This window comes from Kryptolebias marmoratus, linkage group LG19 (genome assembly GCF_001649575.2).
Source record: "Kryptolebias marmoratus isolate JLee-2015 linkage group LG19, ASM164957v2, whole genome shotgun sequence".
NCBI classification, from domain to species: domain Eukaryota; kingdom Metazoa; phylum Chordata; class Actinopteri; order Cyprinodontiformes; family Rivulidae; genus Kryptolebias; species Kryptolebias marmoratus.
Window position 1 is genome coordinate 20,385,640 of NC_051448.1, and position 15,784 is coordinate 20,401,423.

A 15,784-nucleotide genomic window follows, 5' to 3' on the forward strand; every position below is an offset into this window, starting at 1 on the left:
GGGGGGGGGGTGATGTTGTGTAAAGCTGATGAGTTGTCAAAGGCAGGGTGGTGGAAAGGGGGCACCGTTACTGTTTCAGCACAGTTTGTTTAGCTTTCGTTAAAGATGCCGCCTTTGATCAGGGGGATTTCAAACGGTGGCGTTTCACACCTGCGGCCCTCGGCCCGCTGCGTCAAAGCGAACGCGGCGTGCTTCTCCGTGAGCGAGAGAGAAGCAGTGGCGCGTATGTGGGATTATTTCTAGGCTCCATTTGTCAGAGCGGACATTTATCATGGAGCCCACTGGTGTCAGACCTGCTGCTTTCCCACCATGTCTCCGTTACACTCTGCTGGTACTCAAAGAGACACCCAACACCTGACCTGACACATACAGTTGGTTAACTTCACACACACTCACACACACATGAACTCCTGCACAAAGAGCACACATTCATACTTGAAACTGAGCTCCACTGTACGTGATACAAAAGAGAAAAGAATTGAAGTGAACGATTCTCAGCTAGAGACAGTTCAGTCCCACCCTAAAAAGGTAACAAGAGCTTTTTAAGGGATATTTTAGCCGTTTTGATATGGGGCTCTGTGAAAAAGCTACGAAGAATTAATATCGTACATGTTGTAGATACCTTTTTGAACGGCCTCAGTTTGGAGAAGCAGAGTTTTAAGGGGCTGTTTTTTTGTGGATAAGGAAAAGTTTCAGCCCTACACCTACAAGGAAATTACATTATCCCAAAACTGTTTTTTGAAAACATGTTTCTGAGTGGAAAAAAAAAATCCTTGCGTTTTCATGTAGATGTCATAGCTCTGACCTGTGACTAACCTACTAACGTCTTGTGTGTAGATTATGTGGCCAGCATCCAAGCTTTATGAGGGGGCTCCTCGCCTCGTTTCCTGTTTTTTAGAACATTTTCATGGCAGTGTTACAGCACCACATACAGGCCAGCTGTAGTTACTACAGCGTTTTGGGTTGCTTTTTGCATTTCCATGTGGATGAAGTCGTTTCTTGAAACGGTGCCGTGTTTACAAGGGTGTTTTCAAAAACCATGAAACAGGTTGTTTGGAAAAAAAAAACTGCATTTTTTTTGTCGAAGACGAGGCCTAAGTCTAACAGAACTGACAAGCTAATGATTGCTCTGAGATTAGCTGAGATTAAAGCGGACTGACGCAGTTTTAATAAAAATACAATAAAATAAATACCGGCAGCAGCAAGCTATAGCCCCTCTGGGTGAAATTTTTTATTGTTTTTGCAGAATATTAATTTTAATCTCCTATATTTTGAAAACTGGAGTTGCTTCAGGACGGCAGCGATCCACTTTGGAATTTCAGTTAGTTGGTCAATCCAGTCAGATTTAAACTCTTATTTCCCCAAACTAAGATTGCTCAAAGAGTTTCTACAACCAGTAAGATATTAATTGTTTGTACCTTTTCCCTCAACACTTAAAAATACTCAAAATATCTCTTTAATATTTACTTTAAGGTCAATATTTTGTTTTCCTCTGTCGTTTTTTTTCTCCAAGCTTTAGTTGAGGCCACATTTCTCAAAGCGCTTGTATGTCCTGCATCCCCTGTGGGCTTGTTTGTTTTCCATCCATGCACGGCACGTTTCAGGGATGATTGTTTCTGCTCACGATGCGCACGTTGTCCTGAACTCTGGTCAGCCTCATCCAGAAGATCCGTGTGTCGGCAGGGTTCTCTGTTGAGATTACTTCAGCCGAACTACATCGCTGCCATTCCTCTCAATACTCGAGAAGGACAAATATATCATAGTAGTTTGTCAAATTTAAAAAAAAAAAAAAAAAGGTTCTCGGAATTGAAGATGAGACGATTCTTTCTAAACTTCTAAACTCTACAGGTGATTGGTTCAAGGTGAAACCTTTAGCCGATTTGCCTTAAACACGTCATTATCAACAATACTACAGATTAGTTCATTTTTTACATTTAATGATATTGATTTATTTATTGATATTAATTGATATTGATAACATTCCAGCTCCTAAATAAACCTTTCTTTGCCCCTTCTTCCTGGTTGGAGTTTTTGTTCCAAACCTGAGGTTGCTTTTCTGACAGGAAGTAAAAAAAAAGGTCATAAAAGTAAGCCTGGATACATTGTTTGCAGGGGTTCGTGTTTAAATTTGATTTGTTTATTTTTTAAACTGAAAGCTAGTTTGTATTGCCACACCTGTGTTTGGATTCTTCTTGCTTGCTCACATTGTGGAAATTGAAGATGACCAAAGAACAATATATGAAAGAGCTATGTGAAATGGACTGTGTGTGTGTGGACTTGTATTTGCTACATTGTGGGGACAATTTTCCTAACGTATACTAACTTGTGAGGACCAACTGCGCCTGGTCCCCATGAGGAGAAATTATGTTTTTTGGGTTAGTGGTTAGGTTTAGGACTAAAGGGTTAGGGTTAGCTATGTACTGGTAATGGTTAGGGTTAGGGTAAGGGTCAGTGTTAGGCTGTAGTAATGTATGGAAGTCAATGGAAAGTCCCCACAAAGGTAGAGGGACAGACACTGTGGTGTGTGTGTGTGTGTGTAAATAAGAGGAGGGGAGAAAACAGCTGCAGAGGCTCTCTGGCGCAGACCTCTCCACAGGGAGCAGGAAGGGCTCCAAGTGCCCCAAGCTCAGCAGCCCCGGAAACACACAACCCATCTTTCCTTTCACTCACACACACACACCATACATTACACACATTGCAGTTATGTCTCAAATACACTCAAGGGCCTTGTTACTTGCTTGTCATCTGGCTTACTCAGTTATTTAAACTTTTAGATCATTTCAGTTAGATATTCGTCACCAAAAGGTAAAAGGTGGGTAATCATGTTTTTGCCTCTGTGTGTGTGTGTTTTCATTTGTCTGTCTGTTAGCAAAAGCACCTCATAAACCACTGAAGACATTGTAATGTAACTTTCTGAACTGGATGTACATCTACAACTGATTAACCTTTAGAAACAAACAGATTCAAGATGGCCGCCACAGCAAACTGATATTAGCAAACAAATAATGGCTGTGACTCAGTCAACTTGACTAATTGAGCTGAGATTTGGTGTTGTAGTCACCTAAGCTGATCTCCAACACATAATCTGAGCAATAACAAAGTGAAACAAATGTTTTGTTTAAGATTTTGTCATTAGCTGTCATAGTCAGCTGTGTCTGTTAGCGAAACATCTCATGAACCACAGGATGGATTTTAATTCAACTTTCTGAACATAATCCTTAGTTGTACGTCAACAACTGATTACTTTTTGAAGTCAGCCCAATTCAACATGGCTCCCACAGCCAACTGACTCTAGAAAACACAAACATTACCATTACTCAGTCAGTGTTATGGGTATTGAACTAAACTTTGGCGTGGTAGTAGCTGAGAGTCATTCCAAACACATACTCTGAGAACTAACTGATTGCACAAAAGTTTGCGATTTTGCATGAGGTCGTTCAAACCGTTATTTTCAAGGTTTGACCAAAATGGCTGCATCTGTGTCGTTTCCCAACACAAGATGATCAAAGTTTGAAGCTCTGGGCCGGAAGGCGGAGGGTGATACGCATTCCTCCGGTGAATGCCGAGCCCTTTAACCGTCACTTAGATTTACTGTATAAAGAGTGCGTTGGAAACACGGTGTATATTCTGGGATCATCATCTTTCTCCTGGGCACACACTGAACCGTGGCGTGTGGAGCCAGACGACTCGTCCGGGTTTACCCGGCGCCCCCGCAGCCCCCAGCCCGCTTGTCCTCCGGTGGGATGACACGCGATGAAGTCACTCTGTTTGCCTTGGCACCGGCGTCTTGGTTTCAGGCACCACGGTGATTCGCCAAGGCCCACGTTCTCCCAGCGGAGGCTCTGCCCACCGCCCTGTCAGAGGAACCAGGCTGTCCTTTGTTGCTCAGCGCATGGCGGCGTAGGACAATCCAAACCAGGTTCAGGAGCAGGAGGACACCTTGTTTCACCGTTCTTATTTTCTTATTCACATGGGCTTAAGCATCGTACAAATACACTGAATTGGTTTTGTAAGCTAGCTATCTGTATTTGAACAGCTGGTTAATATATTATTCTGTATTTGTCTTTCTCTTCAATTAAATTGTCTCCAGTTTTATTTGGTAAAGAAAACAGTCAAAGCATTTAAAACAACAACAAAAAAAAAGACCTTTACCTACAGAGGAAACCCCACAGATGTTAGATGACAGATGTGATGCGAACATAGAGTGAGACAGATCAGTCTTGGCTCACTCAAGTACAGAGGAACGTCTCAAAACTAATTTAATCTGTTCAAACGGGCGATTTATATGTACAACCAACCTTCATTAATAAAAATAGTGGAAAAAATGACTTGTAATTCATTGCGAACGCACAGAAAATGTGGACAGCACACATATTCGCGGTCATTTTCAGAATATTAGAGGCATAATAACATACATAATAACACTGATAGAAGCTTTGTTTGATGAGGTAAATCCTAAAAGTTAAAAAGCAAAGCAACTGGGCTTCTATTGTGTAGTAGTGGAGCAGATAAGTGTGATTTTGTGGCAGAATCGTTCATTTCGTGATACAAGCATGAAATTAGATGTAAATATACTTCAGATGTCACTCTGTCAGGAAAAAGTGCTAGCCACGCAAAATTTCAATATGGCAGCCATGTTTTCAAGATGGCCGCCAGAACTTAGAAAAAGTACCAAAAAGCATGCAAATCGTTAGTTTTTCTGCATTGGTGAGGAAAAACTGATGGATTTGTCCACCATAGTTAGTTTATTGGTTCATTACGTTAATGTTTCCTATTTTGGAAAAGAATTATAATCACTCACTATGAGGAATCCATAAAAATGGGGTCAAAAAGGTCATTGCTCTCTCAGCTCAGAAGACATTCCTTGAAAGGGTCGATCGGCTCACCGTTGTTATGGAAGAAATGGGAAACCCATTTGCAGAAGAGACAGGAGATCTTCTAAAGCTCGATACAAAGGTCATAGCCGATCAGTCTGGGGCTCAACTGATTGTAACTCATTATGCTAGAGGAAAAGATCAGTTCAATGCATTTATAGAAAAGCTACAGACTGACAAAGAATCCTTCAACAAGCCAATCAGAAAGAACAACACTGACTTCTTCAAAACTGAGTCAGAGTCAAAGGACAAATCAGAGACCAAATTACTGAAGGAGGATTGCCAACTGTTTTCCAGGCTTTTCATCTCTTGCCAAACCCGAGGTTGTGACCTAACAGAATTTTTCAGACATGAGAACCAGACCTTTCCCCCTTCACTTAGCAACAAAGGTAATTTGCACCCTTGTACTAAAGCTGATCTGGTGGATGTCCTCCAAGCAAAAGTGGATCTCCCGGATTCAAAGCCAGAATCTGACCTGCTGATTATAGATGGTGCATCATTGGTGAATGGAGTGGCACCCAAAACACCAAAGACATTCAGAGATTATGCAATGAAGGACATTCTTCCCAAAGTGCAAAAATACAGTGACAAGTACAAGAGAACAGACATCATCTTTGATGTATATCAGAAGTCAAGCTTGAAATCACAAGCCAGATCTAAGCGTGGAAAAGCCATCAGAAGGAGAGTCACAGAAAAGAGTAGGACACCGACGAACTGGAAGAGTTTCCTTAGAGACAGTACCAACAAAACAGAATTGTTCCACTTTCTTGCGGAGGCTGTAGCCAAGATGTCTACGCACAATGTCGTAATTGTGACAAAGGATGAAAACGCCTTGACATGTGCCAGTCACACGCACATGAGCATAGAAGAGTTGGCTCCCTGTACACATGAGGAGGCAGACACGCGCATCTTCTTACATGCCTGGCATGCAGTAAAGGAAGGCCACAAGTCTCTAATGATTGATGCAAATGACACAGACATCATCGTAATCGCCATATCGCAGATGCCTTCTCTCACTGCATCAGGCCTGGAGAAAATGTGGGTTGGATTTGGAAAAGGGGTACATGCTCGATGGCTTCCTATCCATGACCTCGTTTCAACTTTAGGACCAGAGAAAACACACGGGATGCTATTCTTCCATGCCTTCACTGGATGTGATGTTGTGTCAGGTTTCAACGGCAAAGGAAAGAAGACAGCACGGCAGACGTGGAATGTCCATGAAGCATCAGCTATCTTTGCAAAACTAAGTCAGTGTCCATCCGAAGTTAAGGAGTCTGATCTAAAGGTTCTGGAGAGATTTGTTGTTCTTATGTACGACCGCTCTAGTGCATCTAGTTCTGTAGATGAGTCGAGGCTTGATCTTTTTGCACGGAAGCAAAGAGCATACGACTTAATACCGCCAACACAAAGTGCACTGAGAGAACACGCCAAACGAGCAGCCTATCAGGCAGGACATATTTGGGGGCAGTGCATCATACCTCAGCCGGAAGTTCAGTGTCCTTCCAAGTGGGGGTGGGTGAAGGAAGACAACAATTGGAAAGTGGTATGGACAACTATGGAACCGATTTCGAAATGTTGCCGGGAATTGACAAAATGTGGTTGTAACCTGGAATGCAGAGGAAGGTGCAAGTGTGCAAAGAATGGACTAAAGTGCACTCAACTTTGCAGTTGCCCTTGTCAGAATTAATCAAGAACAATAGGTGAATACTGAACGAATTGGGACTACCTGCTCCAGCAAAATAAGGTGCTTGTCAAAAGTATTTTATGACATGTTTGTTTTAATTTACTATTGCAAGTTTTTAGGCACAAAATTGTAAGAACGGCGTGCTTAAAGTTGATTATCCTAAAGTTCATTTGGGGGGGGGGCTAACTGGCACCAACTTAACTAAAGTTGGTAATGTTGAAAATTAACAAGTGATTTAATATTTTGTGACAAGCACCTACATTTGCTTAGAGCATGAATATGCTGGACTAGGAGTAAAAAATTCACACTTATTTTCTTGGATGTGGACAATATGTTCTATTTATGTTTGACGAGTGTGGACTGTTCAGGAACTCGGATAACACCATGTGCACACTGAAAGTGAGTTAATCAAATGTGACTTTATACTCAGTTCAGCTCTTGATGGGAACATAATCTGTGGAATATCACATTTAATTAAATAATTTGTGTACCTTTACGACAATAATTTGGACTTTGTGATACATGGAACATACAATGACATTTGGTGGCCATCTTACAAAATGGCCGCCTTTTTCTAAGTTCACAGCTGACAGTAACTACCATTATCATATTTAACATAGTCATGACAAAGAAAAGTATAATATTTCTCAATAAGAACCATTTTGGAAAGTTTTACTACTAAAATCCTAACGAATTCAGTGAATTTTAAGGTAATTCGGCGGCCATCTTGGAAAATGGCCGCCATCTTGGAATTTTGCGTGGCTAGCACTTTTTCCTTACAGAGTGACATCTGAAGTATACTTACACCAAATTTCATGCTTGTATCATCAAATGAATGATTGTTAGCATTATCTGCTCCACTATAGTAGAAGATGTTTCACTTCCCATCTGGGAAGTATTAAAATCAATATTGAACCAATCAGTATTAATTAGTATTGAAAAAGCTCTTAAAACTAACTATTGGCGTTAAGTGATTTGAATCAGTGGGGGATTAACAGGCTTCTGCAGAGCAAGAAGAGGTAATTTAACCACTGAATCAGGTGTGTTGGAGCAGAGAAACAAGGAAAACATGCAGGATAGTGGCCCTCCAGGACCAGGGTTGCCCACCCCTGATGTAAAGCATATCGTTGATGTTTCGTCTCTACTAGAGGCTGCCATGTTTTCGGGAATCTCTCGGGATGGTAGTCAACTTGACTATTAATCACGTGATTGGAACGGTACAGGATAAAAAGTTAACGGGAGAAGGAACCAAGCAATAGGGCAAAAAACAAACAAACAACAAAAAACATAGGGCAGGCGCCGTCATGTTGTAGTTCTCTTTCACTGAGTCGACACTATAACGCCTAGTTTAAAGAACTACACGGCCCTGAAGCCACGGTGCTTCCGGCCGCTGCTTTCCGCCGAAATTCAAAGAACAACAATGGAGGGGGCAAACACCAGCGCAGAAACCGATCTGATAAAAATGAATTTGCAACGCAGTCAGAAGTAATGATCTGTCTGGTAAGCTCACAGAACTGACAAATAATCGCAAATAATCCTGAAGTTCATGAGCGTTGTGTGACTGGTATGACAGTTGTATTTTTACGTAATATTTGCATCATATGCACTTTTTTCCCCCAAACCTCAGGTAAGTAATGCCGTTCTGCTCTTTTGTTCAGTTCACTTGCTTGGTGCAGTTTGTTTTATTTAAGAAGTTTAAAACAGAAAGGTAATGTTGTTGTTTAAAGGAAACAGTTGCTCAATAAACTAGTCAAATGAAACTTTATATTTTATGTTTGGGTTCATTCAACTACGGAAGATGAGGTGTGACCCATGTGCTGTTTTTTTTTTTTCTTCTTTTTTGTTTTTACTGTATCTGACCTCCAAAAAAGCTAGAAACATGGACTTAGCAGCTGATGCTCCATAGAAAAACTATAGGGACCATCGGCCATGTATTATTTATGTTTTGTGCCCTTTAGTGAAGGTTTTTTGTTTGGATTAAGACAATAAATGCCTTCCTATTTTACCACAGATGAACTGTTCCTGTTACCATATCTTTTGAAATAAAACTACAGAACACAATGTAATCTAAGAAAGAATTGGGAGAAGATTGAATCAAATCAAATTCAATGTATTTCCTAAAGACTAGATAGAGAAAATAAATGGGAGTGGTACGGGAGCTGGAGTCATTTTCCGGAATCGAGACAGGACAGGAGTGAAAATCCACTCCCGTGTCACCCTCTAGTCCCTACCGGTGAATGTGCCACAGCTGTTTATCCGCCGTCATCGGCGGCCCTGCTTATTAGCCTGCGAGTTCACGGCAGGGGGAGGAGCTGTAAGGTGGGCTCGTTTCAATTTTCAGGCCAAGTCCACGGTTTTCTCAGAACTCCCTACACCCTAAGTATTGACCCAAACTCTGTCTGTCCATTAGTGAAACACACTATCTCCTGAACCACTGGGTGGATTTTAACGAACTTTCAGAAAGTCATCATTGGACGTACATCTTTAACTGATCAACCTTTGGACTCAACATGAGTCAGGACGGCTCAAAATTAGTCAAACACTGAGTTTTATGTGGTAGCAATTAGCAAACACAGAGGCATCCTCAACACACACACCGCATTCTTGTGAGATTTCGCAATATTGCGCTTGATATAATTCACAAGAATCAGCCATAATGGGGCTGTAACTCTGTCCCTTTTTAGCTCTTTAGGGCCTCCTTCAGCGGCTCTTTGACCAAAGCTAACACAAAAATGAATTTAAATAATTTTATAACTGCAACAGAAAAAGGTCGATTTCCGTCCAGTTTTATACAACTATATTAATAAAACATCTGTGACAAAATAATACAAAGACAAAAATGTACCAGTCAGTTTGCGCTACCTTTTTGTTTTGTTTTTTTATAATTCTGAACCTTTTAATAAAACTATGTTAACACATTTGAAACTACAGTGCAGTTTTGCACACAGATCAAACTATTGTATTAGGAGTCACTGAAATTAGAAGATTTACAAAAATATGACAAGTCATTGTGCTAATAATTAAAAAAATGCTTACATTTAATAAAAATGTAATAAAAGTTGAAGTAAATTAAGGTTTTTGCCTATAACAAAAGAAAACCACAAATAATTGCCCAACAAACTAGCCTAATTACTCTAAATGTTTTAGACTGTAAGTACTTTATCATAATTTATTATTAATTTTCCACATTTCTACAGCCCAGTTTTTACATGATATAAACAGGAGTTTTGTCGCTTTCTTTTGTCTTAACATGCAAAACTCCAATAAATGTCAACAATTTATTACTGATCTTTAATTTTATAATCTTTAACACAGCGTTTTTAAAACACTTAACCAGTCGTGTTATGTTTTGTTGCTCTGGATAGGTTGTTATTTAGCGAGAGAAGGAGCAGAAATGGCTCATTTAGTTGTGCAGGTTGCAGACCCCTGGCTTTCTCTGAAGCGTAATAATCCCATAGATGATCCGTCTTATCACAGGCTCTGGTTGCATCAGAGGGGATAAGAAATCAGCAGAAATGGAACCAGATGGACGACATTAGAAGCTTGTTTCTTTTTTTCTAAGAACAGTGGCACAAAATAAAAGCTGTTAGCCATTTGGAAAACATTGCAGCGGATCAGATATTGGCGTTTGATGGAAAAGAGCGCGACTGGCGTGTGTTTCTGAGGAGCTCGGCGTATTTGAGATAAGGTCAGGATGTGAAGATCCTCTCGGAGGATGTTTGAGATGGGCACGGTGCTTTGAAGTAGGAGATGTTTGTAGACGGGTTTGGTCTGCATTCCAGCGGCCGAACGCGGTGACACTTAAGTGACATGTCTTCAGTTTGCATTTGCAGAAAGAAAGGAGAGCAGTTTTATTATTTTACCCTTTTTTTTCTCTGCTAATCCTAAAATATGTCCCGTCGTTAAATCCCACCCCGTACGTCTTTGTAAGTCTTCATCGATTTACCAGCTCTTCCTCCTCTTCGCCCACATCTCCACCTCTGTGTCTGCATTTCTGACAGACGAAAGGTTTATGACGGAGAGATGTTATCTCACACCTCTGGGATTTTTGACCACAATCTCTTTTACAATCTCCTCCAAAATACCATCCAGCTCCCCACCCCCCAAGCTCGAAAGCCCCGGGAGGAAATTTGACACATGGATGCCATGTCTGAAGTTTGAACAGAGTTTGTTTTTTCGTAGCCATCCATCCATCCATGTTTGTAGGTATGAACATGTGATGTGTGTTTGGACTAGGCTATGGCTTCAGGATGTTACTAATGATCAACAATTAGCAGCATCAGAAGAAGTCTTCTTTATGGAGCCTGGGATGTAAATGAAGACAAGAATCAGAAAAAATAGATATTAATAATTGGGAGGAAAATAAACAACAATAAGCCATGAGGAATGACAACAAACAATTAAAGACGGTTTTATATTGTCCAGTCCTGTAAGGTCCAACTTCCATGAATCCCAACGTCACTAAGGTGGAATTGGTTCAAAAATGCAAAGGGGAAAAGTAGTCCAAAATCCATAGAATGGAATCAGTTCATTAATGGGGAAAGAAATAGCCCCAAAACAAAAAAAAATTTAAAAGAAAGGTCCAAAATTCGGGAGGAAAAATATAATTAATTTAGTCCTACCACACAGGTAGAAGGTAGCTCGCCATCTTGAGTTGACTCTTTCTTTTTAGTCAAAAAACAACAGTAATAGATATAGTTTTCCAATTGAAGTATTTTTAGTGGTATCGCAGTTGTTTGGGGGAACTCACGTCGCAGCTACCATGGAGAGGAAGCAGAGGAAGTCAGGTCACCTAGAGGAAACAGACCCGCAACAATAAAGTGTTTATTTTTATTTTTTTATACAACACAGGTTACAAACAGTTCATTTGACCTGAGGGGACCTATCGAATATAAAAAAGAAACCTTGAAGGAATGCATACCACGCACCACCCTGTGGGACAAAGTTTCAAATGAAGATCTCATGTGATCTGTTTGTGCTCCGAGTCGCCAACTAGTAGTCTTCCCCAGCCCAGTGAGGTACTGCCCTGACTTTGCTCGGCCTTAAAGAAGGAACCCTTTTTCAGTAATTTTCACACAGACATCTGTTCACCAAATCCCTCCTCCACGTCTCTTTTATCCGCCCCTTTTGGATCTCTTTTAAGATTTCTTTGCTCTGTTCCGAAGACACTCCTCACTTACAGGCTTCTTCTTGCTCTGATGCTTCTTCCCTTCCGCTACATGAGTGCTTCACGTTTTAAACCACTGCCCTACGTACTTTCGTTACTTCCGCAGACTCTCCTCACTCCTCTGTCTCTGACAGACGATATGGAAGCAGTTTGGATTTGGGGCAAAAGGGGAAGAGTGATCAGAGGAAGAGAGGGGCGCAGGGGGAAAGACGAGAGGGATCTGTGTTAAAGACGGACAAAGCCTGCTCTAAATCCTCTAACACCATGTGAAATCCTCAAGAAAAACAGTCATAATTAGCAGGCCAAGCCTAGCCCCATGCCAGAAGTGTGCATATTTGAATGCACCAAAGCAGCAGGAGCGAAACAGCTGATCTCTGTTTCTAATTACCAAACACTGACTCGTCCGGGTGCCAGAAAGTACTGCGCCAGTATCGATTCTGCATGCGTTTGGAAAACCTGATGGCGTTGTCAGAGTTGGGCTATAAAGTAAGGACTGCAACTTTCCCAGTTACCTCATGCCTTGAATCCTAATAGGATGTGTGAAATGGCAAACTTGTCTGTCACTGGGCTAGTATAGTTATACTTTCAGGCACCAGATGGAATTTGCCGAAGACCATTTCTGGTCAGTGTTCTGCAAAACCAAACTTTCTGATGAGTTTTTTGTGTCTAATAGGACCTAGTTTTTCAGCTTTTTTTTTAATTACACAGGTGTGTACCTGTTTATTCGCTGTGATGACAGTTGTATACCACTAGGTTAGGCTTCCTTCATTCTGGATGACAACCATGCTACAAAGTTACAAAATCAGTCAGGTTGTCGATTGTCTTCGTAGCTTCTTGACATATATAGAAAGCAGTTGGCTCTCCTTTATGTGTGACGGTTTTGAGCATACACAAAACGTTTGTAGCGAGCTTGTGGTGGTTAATTAACACAGTGGCAGCATGTTGGAGTCCTGGTTGGAGAGTGTGGGAAGGTAGTGGCAGAATATTCATGGCGTTAGGCCAATGTGCGTTGGCGTTGCTTGTTCGTCAAGAGTTTGAAACTTGCTGGCCTCGTGTCTGGGCTATGATCTTGGTTGTAACATGGTCATGGAAACAAGTGCAGACTTGATACTGTGTCAGTAGCATTGTGTTCTTGATCCTGATGCAGTCTGAGAGTGTCATTTCAGGGTGTGTAGAGCATGGTGAGGATGCAAAAGAGCATCTTAAGGACCTGGAAAATAGCCATTTGTCCATCCATTTTCTATCATCGTAACATGGTTTTCTAATTGGGGTTGTGGGAAGCCGTTTCCAGTTATTTCCAGCGGTCGTTGGCTCTCATCTAGCGACAATTTATAGTGGCTAATTACCCTAACATGCATGAGTTTCGTCTGTGGGAGGAAACCGGAGTACCTCCAGGAAATCCACACATTCAAACTCTACACAGAAAAAGCTGCAGCCAAGGATTGATTTTGCAACCTTCTTGTTGTGAGGTGACAGCTCCGATCACTATCCAGTCCTACCCTGCTGCAATCAGGCAACATACTAATATTAGGTCATACAGCATGGCTGTTATCCAGTGTGAAGAAGGCCCTTATACACGCTCTCCCACTTTACACCAACTCTGCTCTGTGACTACCCTTGTTGCCAGATCAGAATCAACTTAACCACCCCTCGATTTGGCCTTAGTTTTTCGACAACCAAAACATTCATAATATGTTGTTCACGTCATTACCACCTCTGAGCTGCCAGTCAACAGCTGGGGGATGATAGTTGACATAACGAGTAGCTAAGCTGCCCTGCCGTTCTGTGCTTCTTCAGCTCAGTTCCTTTCAATTCTCCTTCTTCTTTCCCCCTACTCATGTTATTAATTTTCTTTCTTTTATTGTGTTTAAAGGGAAATGATAAAAAACAGAAAGACAAGTCATCTGGATACAGTATGTGCTTAGATAACAACACTGCAGCTTCGCTTACATGTTCTGCACCCCTTTTCTAAATGAGTTGGCAGGGAAGTATCAGGCCGATAGACGTGGTGTCAGGATATATACCAGAATATAAAGGCTGTAAAATAACGTCATTTATCAAAGAAAAGAAGAAAAAAAAAGGAGAAAGAAACACTGGTTTTAGTTGAATTCCTTTGAAACTGATTCTGCTTGCTGAATAAAAAGGCACAAAGCCAAAATTCTCTGAAAGTGATGCAAATCTTGACTTAAGATCTACCCCCTACTGTCGTCCCAATCCATTTCGTTTATCTGTCCACCACATATGTTGTTCTTGAAGATTTGCGCAACCCGTCAAGTTGCAGAACGTGTCACCATGAGGCCACCGTGAGTTAGAACAATGAACCGCCGTGTCATAACGAGGGGAGACAGAGGAGACTCCTGAACGTAAAATCATCTTTAAAAAATAAACTAATTTATTCCAAAAAAACAAGAAAATAACCAAACATCTAAACGAAGGAGCAGGGCATGGCAGGGAGCAGAACAAGAAAACAACAACAACAATGATCCAGCGGGGTGGTGGAGAAAATGACCAGGTTATATACACAGGGGATAATCATGGGAAGTGGGCACAGGTGAGTGATTACAATAACTTGCAGGTGGAGATGGGCGTGGCAGATAATCAGGGGCAAACAGAGGGGAAGTGAATACTGACTGAGGTATTGGGAAAACAAGAAAACAAATGCAAAATGAATCCAAAAGAAAAACAAAAACAAAACCCAAATCATTACACGCCGCCTCTAATATGTCCTTACCAGGGTGGTTTCGCCATTTTTACGTTGCCATTCATTGAAGTCATTGATCTCGTAGAAATAGCTTTCTGAGCCATGAGTTTACATAGTGACTTTTACCATGGTGACCTTTTCCACAACGCTGCCACGTTTGTCTAAGTTAAACCAGGTATCCAGCTCCAGGTAAATTATCTCTGCGGCAGCTTTGGATATTTACTGACAAAGATGGAAGCAAGGCGGCCAGAAATATATGCTTGGTGCACATCAAGAAAATAAATTTTAAACCCAAGTATCAGCTGTAATGTCTCATCTTCAGACTGAAAGTGACTGTAGAATCAGCTCATTAGGAAAAGAGGGCATGGCAAGTCAATTATTTTAGTCTGCCGGCTATTAGTTCTGTTGGGTGGGGCTTGTTTAGTTTGGCCCGACCAAAATATATTTTTGTTGGAAAATTAGATATACCAGACATTTTAGTTTACTGTGGCAAGATGATCAATTGCCATCCCGCCCCGGTTGACATAGTCTGGAGTATGACTGCACAATGTATTGAAATGTGTTCAAAATTAATATAGCAAAGGACTGCATGGCACCACAGGCACAGACTGGATGCCAATATTATGTTTGGTCAATCGAATGGATTGTTTCTGCCCAAGTGACCCCACCCTCTGAGTTTCTGCATCGAATCAAGAGATGCTCTCACGTGGTTTTGTGGAGTTTGTAACGATTTATAATCCAGATAAACACTGATCTTCTGTGGGATTCATTTTTCTTTTAAATATGACTGTACGGAGTTGGTCACTTTATAAACAATGACTTACTTTTAATCTGCTTTTGCAATCAATATTTATGCTGTGTGAATGCGCTTCTCTATTTGTTACAGAGACAAATCAGCTTTAGAGAAGGAGTCAAACATTTAAGAGACAAAGCAACTGAGCAGGTCTGAGACTGTTTAGGGTTTTTAAAGTCTTGATTAAAGTGTATTGGCCGGTTAATAATTACAAATATGTTCTTTTTCATTGTTCCCAGCCTCGGTGAAATGAGCATTACTGAGGAGGAGCCGAATGTTGGACTGAGGGCAGACTGGACACCAGAGTGACTCACTGACCCCTCTTCAGGTACAAACTCAGACACGCTCATTGACCATAAAAGATAGCACAAATGGAAATAAAAGGTAGGAATGAAACAAAATGGCACGTGATGAAAGGTCACGTGGCTGTACTTCAATGTTTACAATGTCTCAGTACAGACACACTGCTGGTCCCGCATGTAGCACCCCATCAGGCCTGGAGACAAATGGGAATTCGGTGCATAATAGAGGTATAAAGTAGTTGCATTTTCTCCTGCTACAAGTA

At 41.2% G+C, this 15,784-nt stretch overlaps 1 protein-coding gene across 3 annotated transcripts in view; it reads left to right on the top strand.

Moving 5' to 3' along the window:
• The window catches only part of disp1 (dispatched homolog 1 (Drosophila)), a 102,762-nt gene that overhangs the window by 51,733 nt on the left and 35,245 nt on the right, over positions 1 to 15,784 (top strand). The window contains exons 1-3 of one of the 3 annotated variants that reach the window (XM_017432392.2): positions 6,449 to 6,574; positions 15,313 to 15,369; positions 15,459 to 15,547. The gene's annotated coding sequence lies outside the window, so the exon portion shown is untranslated. Of the gene's footprint in view, positions 1 to 6,448; positions 6,575 to 15,312; positions 15,370 to 15,458; positions 15,548 to 15,784 lie in introns of those variants that run through there. The other 2 variants (XM_025009606.2, XM_017432395.3) reach the window with 2 other exon arrangements.